General features: G+C 35.5%; 1 pseudogene; it reads left to right on the top strand.

Annotated features, from left to right (window-relative positions):
* The window catches only part of LOC150093055 (pyrokinin-1 receptor pseudogene), a 64,266-nt pseudogene extending 40,940 nt beyond the window's left edge, over positions 1–23,326 (top strand).
* Positions 23,327–24,130: the final 804 nt, after the last annotated feature.

Below are 24,130 nucleotides of genomic sequence, written 5' to 3' on the forward strand. Positions count from 1 at the left end.
TAATTTTGAATTATACCAAACTGTATAATTTTATCGATAATAAACAATATTTTTTTTCATGTTTAATTTTTGTATAAATTTTTACCATAATTTTGATATTTTATCCAAACATGTATACACTGTACTTACAGTGTGTATGTATATTTCGAAAGTTGCAGCACCCCCACGATTTCAAGCCACGAGCCGCCACTGATATTATGCTACTATGACGTACTGGAGAACTAAGGCATAAACACCACAAAAACTTTCATTTTGAATCACTGAAATATACCTAAGAGTCTGCTTCTAATATTCAGTATCAGGGTTCGTAAATGGGCAAATAAGATGCAAAACGTTGAAAAATGTCCCACGCACCATTTTTTTCAATTAAATGAGAAATGTATTTTTAATAAACGAATGTATGGAGATATACAGAGAACAGGAGAGAATACAAAATAATCATAGGAAAGTTCCAGAGCAAATTAATAACAAAAAAAAATATCTGATATGACCTTCTACGCATTGACGTCAATTAAATCCGCTGTAGTTCAGGAGTCTACTGATTAAAGAGTTATTTTTTTAAAGGTGACGTCTCTTTTAATCTAAGCAAAAGTACTCTCACTTCATCAGAAGTCTCAAATAACTGTTTGTTCCCATAGTGAATCTTTCTTTCTTGCTTGTCATGAAGAATAAACATCACCTAAAAGGAAAAAAATGAATTTGAAAATCCCTGAGTATTCGTGAAAAAATTGTTAAAAGGTTTTCTGAGATAGCAACGCGAATACGTCCCTTTCAGAATAAAGTTTAAGGAGAGAGAGAGAGAGAAATGTGACTCACAGAGGAGCCCTTTCTTTCGTTCTCTCCCTTTATTATTATTATTATTATTATTATTATTATTATTACATGACACCTCCAGGGAGTCCAAAGACTCATCGAGGGAGGGCACCTACTCTGCAACTTTCTGTCTCCACTAAATACAAAGAACCACCATTTACACCAACGCCATCTACCACCAAACATCATGACTAGTATTTTTGTATCAAAAAGCAAGAATATAGAAAAGCTAGCTTGGTATTTTTTATTTATTGATCTGTACTAACATTTCAGAATAGTCGAAATAATTTCAGAATAGCTATAAAATAATTGACTGTCAATTATTTTATTATTGACAATCAGTCAATTACAAATATGGACAATTTTATATACAAAAAAAATCTAAAGAATCACTCACTCTGGCTACAAATATGAATTCGAAAAGGCTGGTATTTTTCCATCATGCACTGCTTCTACTTATTTGCTGCTTAGTAGTAGTACAAGAACTGATACTTTATGTATATGTTACGGATAATGTAATAAATCCGGTAATTATTAATAGTTACCGGCTATTATTAATACAAACCAAATAACGAGTTTAAAGTAAAATAATTTACGAGAATTAATCACATGAACCGGCAATTATTAATAATTCCTAGAGGAGTCTGGTAAATGCAATAAAAACATGTTTTATAAAAATATTGTATTTAATAGCAAAAAAAATAGGAGATAAATACCTGATTATATGATTATTATTACTTAACAAATTAAGTAATATTAAAACAAATTACTTATTTTTGCAGGAAAGACTTCTGTGGCACTAACTTTTTACATTTGCAGCGATTTGAGTTACAATGGGCTGTACAATTGCAATCTTGGAAACCTTGACCACCTAAATTAGAATTCTTGCGGGCACATTCTCTTAGACTTATCTCAATGTCAGGAACTTCATTAACTGAAATAAAAGTTTCCTTACAAACGGTAAATTCGTTCGTCGAATAGAGTTGGTTTAAAATACCATATTTTGTACCTAATTTATATAGGTTTTCATTCTCAATAGAAATTATAACAACTATAATATTCCAGTGATAAGGAGAGAGAGAGAGAGAGAGAGAGGGGGGGGGGGTCTTAGCCCTATCTATGTCTGGAATTCTTATCCGAACATTTCCTCCTACATTTGCAATTGGAAATTAGTCATTGAAAGCCATAACATTTTTTCAGTTTGCTTCCTAAGTGAATGTTTAGCAGGTTTTCGAGATTCTTGAATTTTTTCTGTGATTTCGTTGAGTGCAAAAGAAGAACAATCCTTACTTTTTTCATTATTATCGAATTCAACATTAGTTATATTTTTTATTTTGTCATCTTCCTTGTCGATCATTCCTGTTTCAGAAAAATGTTGTTTTCTTTCGATTTGGCTAACACTCTTATTTCTGTTTTTGTTTGGATCTCCAACGGATAAGTCTTTACTCGTATCATCTATTTCCACTTCCACATTGTCACCGTTTTCTGTCCTAATACCGCTTTCCCTCTCTGAGATTATCTTCTGACATTCAATATCCTTAGTTTTATCTTTTAATATCATCTCAAGATCTTCTTCACTCGTGATTTCTGACAAGGTATTTCAAGCCATGTGAACAACATTGTTTCAATGTCTTGGTTTGCTCTTTCAACCGAGATTTGTGCTTGACTTTGCCGTGGTTTTCCAAGAATAATCTTAAGCTCATTCCACAGACTCTTCAATAATTTTATTTGCGAATTCCCGGCCATTGTCACTTTGCAAGATGCATGGGACTCCAAATATTGTGAATACATCCAACAGATGATATGCAACTTCTTCAGCTCGTTTTGCTTTTAAAGCTCAAAGTTGAACAGATTTCGTAAGATGGGCTTGATAAACCATTATAAATTTATAATCGCCATCAGCTTGTGACTGCATGTCAATTAAATCAATCTGACCTCTAGAATTAAATTCGCTGCTTTTAATTGGTTAAACAACGAGTCGTTTTTTTTGGAATGCTCAATTTCTTCTGGCAGTGTCCACAAAGATTCAAATATATCATAACAATTTCAACTGTGATGTTCTTATACTTCTCTTTTAAGTCTTTCATCATTCTGTTTCGTCCTCCATGGCCGATGGCAATATGAGTGTCATGAATTAACTGAAAATTTTCCTCCAAGAAAGTGTAATACATAATCGGATCTCTTTCATTTTTAACAGGTACGAGGAGTTTTTCAACATTTCCAATTTTTACAATATCATATCTTGATAACCGTTGATAATCTTCGGGTGTTTTGCCGGAAATCTTCTCTTTGTTCTTTTTAATTTTCGCTAAAAACGAATAATATTCTTATCTTGTGAATAACTGATTATTTTTCCTTTTTTTCGATCTCAACATATCAACTTGGTCGTTAAATCGTGTTCTCGTTATTTCTAAATCTCCGATGATGCTTATGGGTACGCAAAATCAATGAAAATGTGAAGAAATGTACGCACTTACTAGCGACTGACGTAAATAAGAAAAAGCAATCTCTCCCGTTAACGTTGTAATCAGTACTAAGCTTCTTCCAGGGCAGGGAGATGGGGAGATGAAGCCGGGAGTCACGTGTAATTTTCTCTGAAAACCATACCCAGAATTTCATAATGAAAACAGCCAATCGATAAAGCGGGCTCACAAAATTATGAACACGTGTCCAGCTGACAATTCACAAACTTGTCAATTATGGTTATCTACCTAAAAACAAATCCATTGTGAAGAAGTATCTGTAACGCTTCTTCATTAGCACTTTCGACAAAAAATAAAAATAAATAAAAAGTGTTACGTGAAATTGCACGAGTTTTCACTTAATCAATGCATAATTAGATTAATTGCTCACAATATTCAACGTGGGTTTAAGTGTACATCAAAAACCTACAGAAAAAAATTTCCAAAGGCGGGAGTCACGTGGTACTTACCCACTTTCCCCCAAATTTAGCGTATTGAAAATTATTACATTTACCATCAATAGTTGAGAAGTATTAATAATTACGGGTTCATGTGATTAATTCTTGTAAATTACTTACTTTAACCCCGTTATTTGGTTTGTATTAATAATAACCGGTAATTATTAATATAAACCGATTAATTACGTGGACCGTAACATATTGTGATTAATAGATATAGTGCATGGATTGATTTATTTAGTATATGATTGCTAGTGTATGGTTGCGGGACATATTATACGTGATTATTAGTACATGGTTGTAGAACATCTACACGATTACTATTACATAATCGTAGCACATGCGGCACAGTCCTTATAAGGACAGGCTTAAAGGGGCGAAGCAAGAATGCTTTTCATCTTCCCCGTTATCTGTAGAGGACAGTGTAGGGATAAGGTGTTATTGATCAATTAAAGCTCTGATCATGGCAGGAGGGTAACAGCAATAGCCGAGCCTCAGTTAGAGCTTCACTGGCTACAGCATTGCCATCCATTACCCTCCAAGGGTATTGGATTGAATGAATCAGTCACTGCATCTCACAGTCGATTGATTTATTACACATGCGGCACATGATTATAAAGTCCTTATAAGGACTGGGCTTAAAGGGGCGAAGCAAGAGTGCTTTTCATCTTCCCCGTTATCTGTAGAGGACAGTGTAGGGATAAGGTGTTATTGAGCTATTAAAGCTCTGGTCATGGCAGGAGGGTAACAGCAATAGCCGAGCCTCGGTTAGAACTTCATTGGCTACAGCATCGCAATCCGTTACCCTCCAAGGGTATTGGATTGAATGAATCAATCACCGACTATGTAAGTAAAGGTGAAATCTCAAAAATACGGACGATCTCTAGGCCACCATAGTGGGCGAAAGACCGTCCTAATCTCAGCGTTGGTTCCACTCAGTGACGGGCTCCCCGACCACTGAGCAGAACCACTCAAATTCCGAAGAAAATAATTCACCGACAAAGCCCCTCAGCGGGCCGTGCCGGAGAACACCTTCCCCGGAGACTCTAAGTGCTCCCTTAAGGCAAAAACCTCAAGAGAGCGAACTCAAAAACTCATCGCCCAAGGGGGTAACAGCAACAGCCGAACCTCAGTTAAACTTCATTGGTACAGCATTGCATTGTTGCCATCCGTTACCCCCAAGGGCATTAATGAATGAATCACCGACTATGTAAGTAAAGGTGAAATCTCAAAAATACGGACGATCTCTAGGCCACTCCATAGTGGGCGAAAGACCGTCCTAATCTCAGCGTTGGTTCCACTCAGTGATGGGCTCCCCGACCACTGAGCAGAACCGCTCACATTCCGAGGAAAATAATTCACCGGCAAGTACCCCTCAGCGGGCCGTGCCGGAGAACACTTTCCCCGGAGACTCAAAGTGCTCCCTTAGGGCAAAACCTAAGAGAGCGAACTCATTAACCCAGGATAACAGCAACAGCCGAACCTCAGTTAAACTTCATTGGTTCAGCATTGCCATCCGTTACCCTATATGGGCATCTCATATAAAATCAATCACCTTGGGATAAGGATTAAAAACCAAGTATAAAATTTCTTGGTATCTATAACATATGTATATATCTACCCGATATACTGTATATAAAATGATTAGTCTTTTTATGTAACGTTTTTGTGTCACGTTTTTTGTCAAGTTATTTGAAAAGTTATTTTGAAAAGACTCGACACTCAGGGTAGCTCCTGAGTGTCGAGTCTTCGAAATTCGAGTCATCAGAATTCAAGGAGAACGGCCTACCAGTCCAGAACACGGGTGGTTGGGCGCCGTAGGCACCAGGGGGCGGAGCCCCTTAGTATATATATATATATATATATATATATATATATATTATGAGAGTGGCGGTATACAGATCTGTTTTTTTCAATAGATATGTACTTTAAAAAATAATAGCTTGTATATCAATATTCATGTAAAAGGAAAATTCCTTCTAATCAAAATTCACATTTTTAACTTATATAAAAAATGAAAATAATTAAATATTATTAAAATATTTTTTTAAATATCTAAAATATTATAATAAATTGCTTTTAAAAAGTAAAATATTCAAAACACCTTTTATTGATAAGTATCACAAAAATTCACTTATAAGTTGCTATAGCTTTACTTCTTCGTTTTATTTTTGCTGTTTTCCACAGCAGAATCATATCCTGAATATTTTCATTTGTATTTTATCTATCCACATGTTAGGAACTATCTCTTAGGTATTACTGCTGCCATAGTTATTCCGATAGTTTCAAGGATTTTCACAAATGGCTGTTTGTTTTATTTGTTTTAGGAATATTTACCTTTTAGCAGATCCTTGTGGGAAACAATGGAATAATATTAAACTTTTAGTGATTTGTAGTGTTCGGTGAAAAATAAAAATCATTATTGGTAATTTATGGTATGCTTTGCAGCAGGTACGTAGTACATCAAACTCTTTGTACCGGCAGTTGTCTGTTGCTCTTGTGAACAGTGGGTAATGAAACCTTCGACTGCACTTTACTGTTTATGGAAATTTTTGATTGCATGATATCCTCTAGCGGCAGTGTGTAATCAAAACTGAACTCAAGTTCATTGATGGTTACGGAAATGTAGACATCAAAGAAAGAAAACAAAAACTTTATCAAAAGAGGCACTTCAATTATTCATGAAAACTATTCTTTTTTAGCCCCTACCGATGGAAGAAGTCCTAGCGAACAGAAGTCAATTGCAATTTGCAACTGGGAATAGACTGAAAAAAAAAAAGAAAAAAAATTTCTAAACTAAAAATGCAACCGAATTCTTTTGTTATCAGATGAGATAACTGTAATGATAGTTATTTGAGCTGTGTGAAGTCTATGACGGCTCTTTTCTGTACCATATCATAATTTACTATCCTTGAACACATGACAATTTGCATACAAAGACAATATAATATGAATAATAATTTATAGCTACAAAATCTTCACACACATTATTCAAAACAGAATCTATGAAGGAACGAGAACATTAAGAGAAGATCAAGCAGGATTCAGACCAGGAAGGTCCACTATAGACCATGTTTTTTACAGTTAATAGCCTGGTTGAAAGTACTAGGCATACAACTTACTTATATACTGCCGTTTTATTGACTTCAAACAAGCATTTGATTCCATTGACAGGAACAAAATGATACACATCTTAAAATCTATGATGTTAGAGAACTACAAACCTTTATTATGAATTATTATAAAGATACGAAAACGACTGTAAAATTTAATAAAGTAAAAATAGACAAATTCAGAGTAGAAAAAGTAGTAATACAGGTTTGCCTGCTTTCACCAAATTTATTATCTATCTCGTAGAAATATGCAAATCCATAGCTGAAGAACCAGGTCTACAAATATACGGCACGTATGTCAACCACATTAAATATGCAGATGATATTACAATTCTTGCAGAATCTAAAGAACAACTGGAAAAAAACAATAAACATTTTAAATGAAGAATGCCAAACTTTTGGAATGAAAATCAATCTAAGCAAAACTAAAGCAGTGAAAATAGGAAGAGAGGAAAAATATTTCAATAAACTTAGAAAATCACACATTTCAACAAGTAAAGCAATTTACATATCTTAGCAGTCTCATTACTCCCAACCTCGACAACACGAACAGTAAAATACAGACGTAACAAAGGATGGACCAATGCGAATAAATTAAACAAAATTTGGAAAAATAGCAGCATTTCGAAAAGCCTCAAAGTAAAACTCTATAAAACCATTATTATACCTACAGCAACGTATGGGGACAACATTGTGACACTCGTATAATATTATATTATATAATTGTGTTATATAGGAAGGGGGGGGTGATCTATTAAGTGGATGCACTCTTCTGTATATATCAGGTTTAATCAGGAGTGTCTCACAGTGAGAAGCAGTTATCAGCTGGTTGAATAAATTAACGATGCTATTTATAAATATTATGCACTCCCAAGAAATTGAATAGTACTACCTTGCTAGAAAGAATAAATAAAAAAATAGGGAATTAACAACAGCACATCTTCAATCCGTGCGCATATCTTGGATTATATATTCATTTCGATATAAAACCAGCCAAAGTATCGACTGATTCCAGAAAAGAATAATATTTATATTAAAGATCTGATCACGAGTAAAATGATAAATATGTAGACTGTTATCGAGTTTTCCATAATTTATTTATTACGAGTTTAAACCGTTCTTAGACGTTAGAATTTCCTTTCTTTGCAAGAAAACGGGAATGGATGTATCTCTCTCTCTCTCTCTCTCTCTCTCTCTCGCTCGCTCGCTCGCTCTCGCTCTCTCAGATAAACGTGTGAGGCTTCTTTTATTATTTGCTATTTGCTTTCACTTGTCTCGTGATAGAATTCCCAGACTATTGATATCGATTACTAGAAAAATCCTTGCTGGCTCGGTTTAGAACTCCCAAACGAGGAATACGCAACCACCTTAAACATGCTTGCTTTAAAGTTTCTCGATTATCAAATGATGTTCCTAGCTTTACTTTTCTTTTGCATTTTTTTCTTATCTCAATTCATTCTTTTTTTATTTTTGAAGTCTGCAGCTTTGATAAATAATTCCGTTTGTCAAATGTGCGCGTTGGACAACTCAATGACAATCTAGAACTCAATGGAATGCATGCATTACGAGAAAAGTGCTTGGGTAGCGTAGTTGGTAGCAACGATTCCTTTTGGTCGAAAGAAATGGGTTCAGCTCCCGTTGTGGTAGGAAAGAATCATATGTAAAATTTAAAAAAAAAAAATTAAATGTCAGGTAAATGATCTCGAACAGTGATGATGGTATCTTTCAAGAAAATAGGGTTTCCATCTGCGAAAGCTGACAAACCAGCCAGAGAACACATAGACATAGTTTACCTCTATAACTACCTACTCATTTCATAGCAGTCAGAGTATGTGGATTTAATCTAGCAAGACAATATTACGGAAACGTATCACCTCTATTCCTGATGAATGAGGTCGTTTCTAAAGTCATGACCAAATAGGTAAGAGAGAGAAATTTTCTGGAGTATTAAAGAAATGATTCCTTATTCTATCCTTAAAAAACGAAACCTACTTAAGTTGAGATATATGTCTGCTTCTCAAAGCTCCAAGCAGTAGAGGAATGTTTGCTGTTTATGAGCGTATGGGGGGGGGGGGGGAATTTCAATATAAAACATGAGCAAACCTTTCAGTTTCCAAGCAATTTTAGCTGAATAATATTTTATATTTTATTTATGAGTGTCGCGTTTATGTCTCGACTCAGCAATTTAAACGGAAGTAACGTCTAGTAAACATGAAAGATGTTACATTACGATCTAGTTTGGAAAGAAGGAAATGGTAGATAGGTTACTGATTTCAGAAAGTAAAAAATAATGTCATAGAAAAATTAAATAAATAAAAGATTTAAAAATAATGTCCATTCGATTCGAGATAGGTTTGTCATAACGACAGGACGTAAATTAGTAGAAGTGCATTCGACCCTAGAAGCGGGGAAGAATGATGATTGGGTCTGGGTTTTGTCTGAAGTATGTCATAAAAAGGGTAAGTTACAAAGTGTTCGCGTAATTGAGAATAATGGAGGTACTGCCAGCGTAATAATTTACTGCTTCATGGAAAACTACAGGTTGTCCCAAAATTCACTCAAGAAGTAATTTTGATAGAAAACACAGGTTTTTAATTAAAAATTGTAATTTCTTATTGATTCATAAAGTATACAGTATAGGGTTATGCATGGAATAGCATATCGGGTAAATGACCTCCACGGCTTTGCTGGCACATACGCACTCTTTTGTCGAAATTTTCCATGACCGTTTTGCATAAATGTGGCTGAATTTCGTTGATACAGCGCTCAATTAACTCCTTCAAGGCGTAGGTGGTTGTGGGCTTGTTGGCATAAATCTTAGACTTCAAAAAACCCCAAAGAAAAAGGTCCATCGGCGTTAAGTCACATGATCTGGGCGGCCAATTCTGATCACCAGAAAGGGAAATTACACGACCAGGAAATGACTCATGCAGTAATTGAATTGTTTCTCGGGCTGTATGGCATGTGGCACCGTCTTGTTGAAACCACATGTCGTTCACATCCATATCTTGCAATTTAGCCACAAAAAAACTGGATTATCATGTCGCGATAGCGAGCACCATTAACTGTTATTGCCTTACCAGCCGCATTTTCGAAGAAGAATGGACCGATGATGCCTCCAGCCCAAACTCCGCACCAAACAGTGACACGTTGTGGATGCATTTGTTTCTCAACAATCACTCGTGGATTTTCTGAACCCCAAATGCGACAATTTTGTCGATTAACGAAGCCTTCAAGATGAAAATGAGCCTCATCGCTGAAGATGATTTTGTTCGAAAAATAAGCATCCACTTGTTGTTGTTCCATAATCCATTCAACGAACTCTCTTCGCTGTGTGTGGTCAGTAGGCTTCAGTTCTTGAGTCAATTGAACTTTGTAAGCATAAAGATGCAAATCGTTCGTGAGAATACACTGTAGAGAGCTTCTCGAAATGCCCAATTCAAGACCATGGTGCCGAATTGATGTTCCTGGACTCTCAGCAACACTCTTACGAACTGCTTCGATGTTTTCTGTTGAACGACTTGTTGAAGGACGGCCAGAGTGTATAAGATCACTAATTGATCCAGTTTCCTTGAATTTTTTAATTAATCTTTTCACAGTTGATGAAGTTAAATCACTATTCCGACCATATTTTGTACGAAAATTGCGAACTGTAGCTGCCAAACCTTTATTATTTTTAAAATATTGCTCAACAAAGAAAATGCGTTGTTCTTTCGTATAGCGTTCCATTTTTAATAACCGTGAACTGTCAGCTGTCACGCTGTCTTTTTTTTCCTCGTTGGCAACACTTTACCGCACAAATGGCGCTAAATTTAAATCTTGCCTGAATTTTGGGACACCCTATAGTATCGGCGATTTATAGGTAACTTTATTGTGAAGTTTGCTTCGATTTCGTGGGAAAGGTGTGTCTCTAATTTGCAATCACCATAAGTGGAAGAAGCTGTGCATTGGAGGAACAAAATATGTAATAAGCTTTTTGAGAAATTGATCACCCTTTCTTGCTTAGAAATGGTAATCCTATTCCTCTATGAATGCCTTAATATATAGATGGAATCTGTTCTTTTGTTATTCAGACAATTTCTGCACCTCCGTTTGTGGAGTCATCAGTCTTGAAATCATCGGATGTGAAATGAATTAGAGTGATGAGATACGTTACTTTGAAAGAAAAAAAAAAAGAAAAGAAACATAAATAATTTGTCAAATTAACTTCTTTCATAATTCCAATAGATAATTCTTTTTTTGTGTATTTCAAATTCTTAATTAAACAGCATTCTGTATTGTACGTGCATGAGTCCACAGGGAACAAAATCATTACCGTCTCTCACCCTCTAATAAAGTTCATTAGCCACCCTTTTCCTTGGTCCACATGGTCTTGCTTAGTTCCTTGCAGAGTGTGGGTTTATCGTCTTGTCGTACGACGTCCTCTTTTTCTTGGCACTTGGGAAATATTCAGTGCAATAATCAGTAGGTTACCATGGATACGGAGGTACCAAATTATAATGAAAGAGCAACCGAAGAACAAAATGGATCTGTTCCACATGCGGACATAATGAAGCGATCTGTATTGTAACTCTACTGAGAGATAAACGAAGGATGGATGTCCTTAACCGCAGAATTATATTAATGCTAGATGGATTTTATTCATATAACATAACAACATTAAATCCGAATAGATTTTGTTTATATTGTTCATTTATAACATAACAATAATCGAAACTACCCGAAAAACATTATTTAAAACATATTATTATTTAAAACATTGAAAGGTGTATATATACTTTTTTTCTTTTATTTGATGATTTCTCTATTTGTATATCTTTCTTATCATAATAAAGTTTATATTAATTTATTGTATAAAAAAAGTTAAAATAAAATTAAAAATATTTTAATTAACAAAAGTAAAGAAAAATAATTAATAAAAAAGTTACAACAAATAATATCTTGCTATTCCAAAATAATCTATACCAGCTACAATTCCTTTTTCGGGTCTTTGGTTACAAGGGTCACCCATATTAATTTGTAAATTAAATCTGAAATTAATCATTTTAAGTGTAATTTTGTCTTTTGGTTGTCATCATCTATTTATTCTCAGTTTAGTGCATAAAGTTTTGTGAAAGTATCATTCTTTTCTTCCCTCTCTCTCTCTCTCTCTCACACACACACACACACACACACACACACACACACACACACACACACACACACACACACACACACACACACACACACACACACACACACACACACACACACACACACACACACACACACACACACACACACACACACACGCACGCACGCACACATGCATGCACGCAAACTGACTCCATAAATAATTGTAAATAAGGAAGCATTCAGCAAACAGTGTGCCACACAATCAAAACGCCATTTTTCATAAGTGGCGGCTCCGAACATCTGACACTCATCATTAACGAGAAAAATTGTTCTAGAGAATGGAGGTGTGGCTGTAGTTGTGCTAATAAAATGACGAGGAATAGCTGTCGTTCATATTTTAAGCGCAATTTTTCCTTGATATACAAATAACATCAAGGAGTTATGGCATTTAATATAAAGAAAAGTGTAGAGAAAGGTGAAGACACACAAAAGAGTATTCAGAAAATTCCTGCATGTAATATATTAATAAAAAAATCCTCTAAAATATTGTTTTTGACAACGTCCATATTCAAGATCACAGCTGGGAAGGATATTATCAGGCACAATGGACTCTGACGAAATGTCAAAGGATCTTGACTTATTTTTATAGACTAAAAGTAGATTTGTTTGGACCATCTAAACAGAATTTGAAGGAGAAATATAATGTCCGGAGCTTTTTTATTTTTTATTTTTTCTTTAGGTGATGTTGGATTACGCTATCTCTCGGATTAGATAAGTGGGAACGTAGGTGAATGGAGGCCGCACCAAAGGTCAGGGAACAAAAACTCACGGCTCTGTCGAAAGTCACATCACTTTTGTTGATATTGATTCAGCACGTGTTGCAAGATTTGCATCTGATTAAAATGATGCCGAAGTTTTTATCACAAATCGATTGTGACATGCCAGTTGCTGTTTTTTTTTTTCTGAAGTGCCTTGCAACACGAAAATGAAATCTTATGTTTAGTGTCCGTGAAGATTATGTTTCTTTTTTTTATTCAAACCTGATCTTTTACTAGTTAGCCGATTAATTTTGAAGTTTGTGAGTTGGAATGGTTTAAATGAACACAACAGAAAACGCAACATCCTTCATTCTACACATTAACAAGGGTTAATGTGTAGAATGAAGACAGTTGAATGTATTATTCAACTGTCTCTCCATCATACCAGCTTTACTAATTCTGTTTATTTCCATATTTCATAACAGGACCTCCTAGATGAGTCTTTGATTCCATGGGGTCTTGGGTAATAATGATAATAACATAAATTTATTCAACTGTCTCTCCATCATATCAGCTTTACTAATTCTGTTTATTTCCATATGTCATAACAGGGGAGAATTCTCCTTGCTATGCTTGCTGCGCAAGCTCATTACTTGATAAAGAAGTAATATTTATTTGTTAAAATATAATATTTATTTGTTAAGAAATACATGCAATGGAATGCTTATTTATAAGCATTCCATTCAGGCTTTTATTTTTGTAGGCAGAAGACATTTTAAGCTTGCGTGGCAATAATTGAGCTTTGCGTTGTGTATCGAAGGCCGATGCTTGCTCGTCTAATCAAAGCTACCTTGGCATGCTCGGTCGTGTGAGCTTCCAGTTCCTCGCTACAGCACTGTGATTTCATGCGCGCGCATAGTCATTTCCGTTCCCTTCATGTCGTCTTAAACACAGGCCATACGCAGTCAAAGTAGCTCTAGCCAGTGAGCTTCAGCCAGCCTTTACAAGTGTGTGTGTTGCTTGGGAAAATGAAGTTACGACCAACTTTTTATGACGATGTTATTGACCAGTTCATAAAGAAGAACCGTAGGGTAGAATTTGTATTCAAGTAGCTAAATTGAAAAAGATAGAATATCATTTGTAAAATAAATGTTGTATTTCTGCTAATCAGACTTCAATCACACCTCTCACTCCCTTAATGATAACAAGAGCAAGCGTGAATTCAAGACCAGCATTCTCCCCCGCTTCGTAATAACAATCATTGTGAGAGGGGGCTGAATGTCGTTCCACAATTTGCTCATTGAAACTGAAATAAATTTGACCTGCCCTTCTTTGCAGCAATTATTTTTTATTCCACATTCATAGTTTTCATAAGTAAAAAAAAAAAGCTGTTTTCCATCGACTTTTGAAAGCATTATTGAATAATATAAAAGTGTCACTTCTGCTTTGGAAATAAACTTATTTTAATTCATAATCGGATTGAAAGGAATTAAAATGAAATTTGGAGAGAATGGTATTATAGCTATTGTTTGAATTTAATGTAATTATTATTATCAGCAATTAATTTGCAGTCTTAATGCACTGAAGCATTATCGTCATAGAAATGATTAAGGATTTGCATATTGGAATCCTTAAAAGCAGTTTAAGAATCTTTGTGTGTGTGCGTGCATGCACGATTAGAAAAATATGCATTTTTGTTTAAGAAAACATTACTGTGTAACAGGATTAAAGACTGGTTTTTACCAGTTTTTATTCCCGTTAGATAACTGAATACTTAATATTTGCCTACTTACTTATATTTTGATACTGGCAAAGAACACCTGTTTTGTTAACCTTTCCCCATTCAATTTAAATGATTGCTGAGCTCACATATTTTTCAATGCTAATAATGTCAATTCCTTCACGATATTTTCAATTTAATATTTCTGCATTCCTACATTTTTTTTGAAACTCAAATAGTCTCTAGCTTTGATCGACTGTTTTAATTCTAACCCAACCCTCAGATCCCTAACTTAAAACTGATTTAAACACTGAATTGTATACTACTGTTTTGGCTGATTACTCTCTTATTGACTGCTTCCTTGGACAGACGAGAAGGATACACAATAATATACTTCGATTTTGCAAAGGCTTTTGATAGATTCTAATATCCAACCTCATCCACTCCAGTTTGATAGTCAAACTGGAGTGGACGAGGTTGGATAAAAGATTGGTGCATTGGATTGGAGACTGTCTGTCTAATAGGTATCAACAAGTTGTGTATGGGGGAGTGATATCCAGGAAAAGGAAAGTTACTAGTGGTGTGCCTCAGGGGTGTGTTTTTAGGGCCACAACTGTTTAACTTAGAAAAGTTGTCTGAGAAGTAATAATTGATTCTTATAGATTTTTAGGTGCTGAGTTCAGAAAAAATAGTAAAAAAATTTCATCACCCACCAATTTTACCCACTGGCGAAGATTTGGATGGAGATATTCAGTTGTTTGAAGATGATGCAAAGTTGGGACGAACTATGAAGAGTAGAGAGGATGTTGTGGGCTTACAAGAAGACGAATAAATTGAGTGATTGGACACAGGAATGGGGATGTGAGTTCAATGTTGCGAAATGTAAGGTTTTAAAATTTGGAAAACAAAAATGGGATGCAGAATTTATACTTGGTGAGGATATATTGTCGGAAGTGGAGGAAATAAGACATCTTGGGGTGATAGTGGATAAGGATCTGAAATTTAGGGGGTATATTGCCAAAATTGTGAAGACGACACAAAGGCTTCTGGGAATGATGCAGAGGACATTGACTTGTAGAAGTTGAGAGATTCTTGTTCCATTGTATAAGACTTTGATTAGGCCACACATGGACTAATGTGCCCAGATTTGGTTACCTGGTTTTCGAAAGGACGAAGAGATGTTGGAAAGAGTCCAGAGATTACTGATTAAGGTAGTTTCTAACCTCTGGAATGTCGAATATGAGGAAAGATTGAGAAGATGCAATTTACAGAGTCTGGTGGATAGAGGAAGGGGAGATATGATAGAAACCTACAAGTTAGTAAGGGGTTGTTATAGGGTCAATGTTGGAGAGGTTCTGTAGAAAACACTGGGATATCAGGGGAGAACCAGAGGTCATCATTGGAATCTGCATAAAGAGGGAGTGAGCAGGGTAATGAGAAGCAGGATTTTTGCGTGCAGAGTTGTGAATGATTGGAATGTCTTGCCTGAGAGTATCGTGTCTGCAGAGAATTTGAGCGTGTTTATAAACATGCTCAAATTCTCTGTAGACATCTGCATTCTCTGCATACTGTGTTATAACACAGTATGATGAGCTGTGTGTTTGATAAAAAGACTCCCAGATGAGTCTTTAACTCCATGGAGTCTTGGGTAATAATAATAATAACATACATTTATTCAACTGTCTCTCCATCATACCAGCTTTACCAATTCTGTTTATTTCCATATTTAATTTGTCATCTTCACAAAAACGTTTTCCTAAGTAGCTGAAATATTTTACTTGTTCTGCATGTTCTATTTTCATAGTTTTGTACTTTATAATTGGTGACTTTCATACCAAACATAACAGTTTTCATTCTGTTTAGTCAAAAAATACTGCAGACTAGCACAGGAATTATTTAGGAGTGTGACATCACCCACATAAAGTAAAGTTCTAAGATTGATGCCTCCGATTCTGTTATCAGGTTTAATGCAACTTTATTTCACAACATTATAAATATATATGATAATTAAAAGTGGAGAGAGCGTATAAACTTTTCTCATACTTGATTTTACATTAAACCACCTTCTTGTAGTTCTCTCAGTTCTAACTACTGACTTACAACTTAAGTATAGATTATATATTGCTCAGTACAGTATAACTGCTGCTCGGCATATCGCTGTTATTTCACAACAGCGATATGCCGAGCAGTTGCTTCACAGAAGACTATGTGAAACAAGCCTTCTGTGAAGGCTTGTTTCATTAAACAGTGTTTCAAAGTAAATACTGCAGATTTAGAAAATATATATTTTTTAAAATTTACTCTTTACCATCTTTGATTATTCTTTCCTCACCAAGTTTTTCAACCGTCTCCCAAAGATGTTTTCACCTTCCAGATATTTATCTTTTATATCCACACCAACGTTTTTAGATGGCTTTAGTTAATTTTGTATATTAGTTCAGCTGTCTTACATTTTTCTCTCTGAGTCTCTCAGAGCAATTACTAACGAACTAGCTCGGAACTTAACGAATATGCTTTCTTCTTTTCCAGGATTTCCTCTTTGACTTCTTGCATCCATTATGGAGTCCTGATTTTACCTTGCAGACAACCTCACCACATTGCCCCCCCCCCCAGTTGAATATTTCTTTCATATTTGGCCATCACGACCACAGGGTTTGGTTCTAGATTCAAAACTCGTTTCTCATTTTCTTGAATAATATTTGTACAGTTGAGTTTACAGTTTACCTTTGAAAGCTGCTTGACTTTAATTATTTTTGAAACTTTCTTACATATTTGTCTTTTCAATATAAAAATTTATTTTCATCCCGTTTAAAAGTGATCATTACTTCAGTTTTGAGTCCCCCGCTTTGTAATTTTTTCTGATCCGGTCTGAACATATCAACGGCAGTCTAGTCAATAAGACTTTTATTTTAACTTGTGTCCTCTTTCCCTGTGAATTTTTGTGTATCTTAATGTTGAAACAAGGTGTTAGCAATGAAGAGTTCACGTCCCTAAAAGAATATTATTATAATTTTGTTAACTTTTTTTTACCTCAGATGCATTTCGTGCCCTGCTATAGGATAAACTAAGAGACTAATACTTTTAATGGGAAGTAACTATTTTTTTTTCTAATATACAGTCATCCCTTGAGTTACTTCCTTTCGAAGATACGTTCGTGATCCCATAAGGAAATAAATAACATTTTTGGCTCTCCTTTCGAACAAGACAAGCGAGCATAAGGTAAATCATGCACAGTGGCAACATCGCTTTCAGCGGCAACCTCTCTCGGCAGTCGGCACGTGACTTCAACAGTTCCTCTGTTGATTTCGTGTTGAAAAATGGATTATTTGTGTATTTATCATTAAATATTTCGCGATGTTTTGTGCAACAATAAACTCATAGAAAGTTCCCCTGAAGAGTTGACCCAACGAAGAATTGGGTCGAACTGGAGGAACAACTGTTGCAGAAGAGGAAAAAAACGAGAACAGGAAGAGGGAAAAGAGTAACATGAAGAGGTAGTTAAACAATTTACAGTGAAGGGGCTTGCAGAAATGTTCTCTGCAGTTAGCGATGCTTTCAAAATGGTCGAAGACATGGACCCCAATGTTGAACGCTGCTTAATAATAGAAAAGAAAGTATGTGATGCCTTTGCTTGCTATGAATAAATTTATGATGAAAAGAAGAATTAGGAATAAACAAAGCACGTTGGACATTTTCACCAAAAAAAAAAAAAAAATGTTACACCAGAGGAGTCACAGCCTGATCGTTCACATAGGGAAGGTAATGAAGATGCGATTGTGGAAGAAGATTTGGGTGATTATTCTCCTGTTTTATAGTGTCGGTAATACAGTAAAGTTTTATAATAAAGTTCAAAATTAAAATGACAGTATAATTATTACGGTTAAGTCCCTAACCCCTAGAACTCTGTTGATTTAATGTATCGACTTACGTCCTGCCGGATGGAATGGAACCCGGACGTAAGTCGAGGAATGACTGTATATATATGTGTGTGTGTGTGTGTGTGTGTGTGTGTGTGTGTGTGTGTGTGTGTGTGTGTGTGTGTGTGTGTGTGTGTGTGTGTGTGTGTGTGTGTGTGTGTGTGCATTTATATTAGAATTTTAGTGACTAGAAACACCGAGATAAGACAAAAACTTTAATTAAACTAGTTTCGTGAATGCCAACTTCTTCAGGTGTACATAATATCACAAAAAAACTGGAAAATTAGCAAGATAAAAGATGAACTTCTCATATCAACAAGTTAAGAACAACAACAGTCCACTTTGAACTGGCGTCAGCGTGAGGCGTTAGGCGAACTATCTCGAGAACGCCAAAACTGAATTACTGCGCTGTGTGAATCAGGTAAACTATAATTTAAATTACTGTTCATGTGTGAGTGGTTCGGAATTATTTCTTTCGATTCTAAGATTCTTCTTTCTAGTTCATCAGGGCACTTATGGATATTTGTAGTAAGATTCCAGTCTATTCTATCTGGTGTTGACTCTTCTATATTAGAGTTGGCAAATAAAAGGACATAACTGGAGAGGGCGCTTGCACGGGTTCTGTTGTAAGAGGTCACGGTGATGCTCTTCGAATCGTAGTAAGTTTGTGCAATAGAGAACTTACGTACTGCAACTGAATGTGTGCAATAGGGTTCGAGTTATCTTCTTGCCGAGGTCGGAGACGTGGGTATAGACGTTCAGAAATACTTCGAGGTGAGCAGCCGTTGTTTAAGAAAGTACTTTTGAGGTGGTGAAGTTCGATTTGAAGATCTTCTTCTTCTGAAATTAGAGATCTCGCCTGATGAGCCAGAGTGGTGATAATTCGGAGTTTCTGCGGAGGTAAGTGATGAGAGGAGGCATTTAAGTATCTGTCCGTGTCAGTTTTTGTTTCGAGAAATAGAAAATTTGAGACAATTAGGCATCCTAGCAATCTTTACATCTGTCATTATATACAGAAAACAGATTACCTTTAATCGTCATCATTTACATAGTCTTTTTCGAAGTAACTACTATGAGACACGATGCATTTGTCCCAACGTTGCGTCCACTTCTTAAACACATGTGAGAGTCCGTTTTTTGAGAGTTCTTTCAAAACCGCCTCCGCAGCTTTTACACATGCTTTGTTGCTTTCGAAATAGCGGCCTCTTAGTGGTTTCTTGAGCTGAGGAAACAGCCAGAAATCGCACGGTGCGAGATCAGGACTGTATGGAGGGTGTGATAGGATATCTGTGTTGTTCTTTTGCAAAACGTCCACTACACAACCAGCAATATGTGGCCTTGCATTATCGTGGTGCAATAAGAAGCCATTCTTCAGCAATGGACGCTTCCTTTTGACGTGCTTGATGATAATCGCTGCTGTGTTGATCATTGTCTCTGTGACGTTGAAGGTCTTCCCTCACGTTCAAGATCTTCCACATTTTGCCTTCCTTCCTTAAAAGTTTTATGCCAGCGAAAAACACTTGCCCTCGACATTGCTTCATCGTGGAAAGCTTCGCGTATCATGTTAAAAGTGTCCGATGTCGATTTTTGCAAACGCACACAAAATTTAATCGCACAACGCTGTTCCAAGGACGCTTCCATTTCGAAGACTGGTTGCACCTCGGAGGAGCGCCGATGAGCACTTGCGTTTAATCCTGTGACACTCTGGCACATCAGCCCGTATACGCCATGTATCAACCTCTTTTGTTAATACAGACAGCAACATTTCTTTATTCCACAGAAATTAATATTGTGATGAGTGGTTTCGCCACAGTAAAATTAGTCTTATTACTTATTGAACAGCCCACGTATATATGTAGATAGATGTATGATGCTATGCATTAAATGCATCTCCGCAAGGGGATGTGCTTTGCATTAGGGGAAAATACTAAGGAAAGTGATCGGAACTTACTCCACCTTAACCACGAGTTGCCTCAGAGTTGCACGACGTGCAGGCGCAAACTTGACTTACTTGGGAAAAAGGATTAAAACCTAGCTTATAAAATTGCTTGAGATCTTTAATATACTATATACCCAAGGTAAAAAACTATATATATATATATATATATATATATATATATATATATATATATATATATATATATATATATATATATATATATATATATATATATATAACGACAAAGCGAATTAGTAGCAAATCAGTGGCAAATGAGGAACAGGAAGTGAGGTTGTTCAATAAAACAGCTACAACTAATGTAGAAGGAAAGAATATCAACAACTGTTACTGTAGGATTGGATAAAAGCTGCACATAGATATAATCCTTCGTTTTCGTTATTTCATGCCGACAGGAAAAAAAAAAATATGAAGAGGCTGTAACATGGAAAGGGAGGGTTGTTTTCTGACACAAAATTAAACGTCATATTGATGATCATTTCTGACCTACACCCATTCTTGTTGATCATTTCAATATTAGGCATACCTTCATCAATATAATGAATTGGTATCGAACGTCTGAATCTAATGAGTATTTGTGATGTGTTGGTATGAGATGTTTATGACACTGATCCACTCAAGTAAAGGAATGTTTCATGTCCTCCTGGGATAAGAGGTACATGTGGACTTTCTACAAAACTCTCAGTGAGTTTCTAATAGACTAGTGACTTTGTCTATATAGAAATAAAAATAATAAATGAAATAACTCCTTTTATGTCTTTATTTCCCCAAATGGAGATAGCCAGCAGCTATTTAGAACTAACATATGGAAATGGGTTCGAGGCTAAACTCAACTATTGTTTACCTCATGCTCTGGTACATTCTTAGACTGTGTTTAAAGTAAAAACGATATCCAGATTATGTTTAGACCTACAAGATTATAAAAGAAAAAAACTGTTGTCGTTTCTCGTTTGCAATCTAACTGTTAGGACTGTACTAGCACAATCACAAACATTCCATGCCCACGGCGGGATTCGAACGCATAATCTGTTGGTTAGAGAGCGGATACGCAAACCATTTGAACAACAAACGCAGCCTGTTCGTAGGGACCAGTGAATAGATTAAAAGAGAAAAAGGTTTTCTCATGTTCACTTCACTACAACGCAAACGAGTCGTTTGTATGGGCGAAGAAGATGCGATCAAGTGAAGAGCCTGTTTCCTTAATGACCAGAAATAGCATCGTGTGGGCGTTAATCTGACCGCACCGTCAGTTGCAAGACGACAGAGCGACTGAACACACGATCGTATGTTGAGTGTATATACAGTACGTTTCGATTTCTGCATGTTACTCGTAAAATACCACATAATCCTCTGCACCCTTACATCTGACTATGTAAGGTTTTATAACCATAGATCGTGTATTACAATCCAACTGTGTCACGATTCTGCTTTAAAGTCTTCAAGTGGTAGATGATTTTTCAACCAACGTACCACTCATGTAGAAGCGTGAAATGGCATGAAAAACTTTTCTGTATATGTACAGAAATTTCTGGATTACGTGAAGCGGCATTTGCAAAGTAGTAATATGGTATCTGAAGAGTAATCAAAGTAAAACATTACACTAAGTTCTGTGTATTAAAAAAACCTGCTATCGTTTTTTATTCCTCATAGGAAGTAAGGGGGACACTGTTTTAGTCCTTTATAGCTTTTGGAGAGTGAGAGACAGTCAATATCCACCGTTAGCAAACAGAGATAGCTATCCTAAAGGCTATCACTAATTTTAAAGTCCATCTAGTGGAGAAAGTACGGCAGACAAGTACCGCTATCTCTTGGTCCATAACCTTCACGAAATATATTATTGTATTTAATGGCATATATATTATCTGTTTGAAGTTCTTTAAAAATTTATACTATCATAATGTTTTTATCGATTTTTGCCACATAAATACAACATAGTTTTTAATACTGCCAAAAATATTTATAAAGCACGTAAATTTTTGTATACATTTTAGTCTTTCACGATGTCAATAAAAAAGGTGATTAATAAATAAATCAGCATTAATTACATGGTTTTGTTTTTAATTCTAACGCAGTGTTAGTAAATTAATCTATATGTTTTTTAAAGACGATTGGGCATAGTCTTTAATGAGTGTACAATGGAGGTTCATACTATTTTAATATATTAATATTTTACTAATTAAAACCATTTAATAACTACTTTTTTGATACATTTAATTTATATTGCATGATACACCATTTCTTTCTTTATATAGTAGAATTATAAGAGATCCAGCATTTTCTTTTCATTTGCGTATTTAGAAAATATTGTATTTCATTTCTTAATTTTAATTGTTACTGGGATAAGCTTTCTAGAAAAATTGGCTGCATCCGGTGAGTTTTCATAGCTGGCATTATGAATAAAATTTGTTTTTGCTGATAATAATGTAGTAATAATGATTATATTGTTAACATAATCTTCCATTGTGAATATACATAATATATATTGAATATATATTGAATAACTCTGATATATTTCTTTCTAGTTGCTGTTGTGGTATCGTTCGTAGTGTGTTGGTTACCATTTCATTGTCAGCGGTTGATGGCCATCTATGTCACCCATCCAAATTCTGCTACTGTGCTGATCTACACCATACTCACGTACATATCTGGCGTCACCTACTATTTAAGCGCCACTATCAATCCCATTCTTTATCAACTAATGTCTTTAAAATTTCGACAAGCCTTCAAGGACACCTTTGGTTTTGTCTGCACATGTCTTCGACCAGTATCCAATTCCGAAATGGTTACTTTCACCGCATTGGTCAACGCCACTGAATACTCCCGGATAACCTACGGTCGACGTATGACACTTTCAAACGGCCAGTTCAATTCTTCTTCCAGGAAGTCTTTTGGCAGTTTATTAGGACACTTGCACCAAGCACCAGGAATCGTCTCAATCACTAGTGGATCTACTCAGAATTTGGATGAAAAATTTAAGAATTCCCGTGAGAAAGTTCGTACATACAGCACATGAATTTTGCAACAAAGAATTGGTTCTTAAGGATTGCTCAAATATTTGCAACTTTTTTCCTTTGATTAACAGCATTATCTAATACACCGTGGGAAACAAATAATTTTAAATATATTATGCTATGTAATGTCTATTAATTAACTGAATTTATCATTATTTTTTGTGGAAAACTGTTCACTTTCAATATTATCGAAATGTATTTTATTTCAATAAAATTGTTTGATTGTTCTTTGTAATAATCGTATTTATTCGAAATAGTCATTTCACGTTCTATGCCACTTTTTAGATAAATACTGATTTGTAGCATATTTGTAGCGAATTGCTCTAAGGTGGAGATCCCACCGTAGAGCAATTCGCCTTGCTTTTTTTTTTTTTTTTTTTAGTAGATTGTCTATAGCTCTCGAATTGCTCTAATAGCACTGGGAGCAGGGGAAGTAAGAAGCGAGAGAGAGAGAGAGAGAGAGAGTAGAGGAAAGAAGAGTATAAGACCAGTCTACAGATATCATATACCAAGTGTATGTTGTAGGAAGTAAGATCGGGTCTAGCTTTGGTATCTCGGGTTGGCCATGCTACTCACCAATGTATTCCTAAGATCGGAGATAATCAATACATTCTACAAACATAAAAATATACATAAATATACATGGTGGGCAACAGGACAAAAATCAATAATGGACTGCTTTATAGCAAATGAAAAAGCAGCAAATCTCTTCCTAGACGTTAAAGTCAAAAGAGGGCTAGAAATAGATACAGATCATCCTGTAGTGCAGGCAAAGTTAAGGTTTTCTCCAAACTAGTTACAAAAAA

This window comes from Typopeltis vanoorti, chromosome 24 (assembly GCF_054136105.1).
Source record: "Typopeltis vanoorti isolate ZY-2024b chromosome 24, IOZ_Tvanoo_1.0, whole genome shotgun sequence".
Lineage (NCBI taxonomy): Eukaryota > Metazoa > Arthropoda > Arachnida > Uropygi > Thelyphonidae > Typopeltis > Typopeltis vanoorti.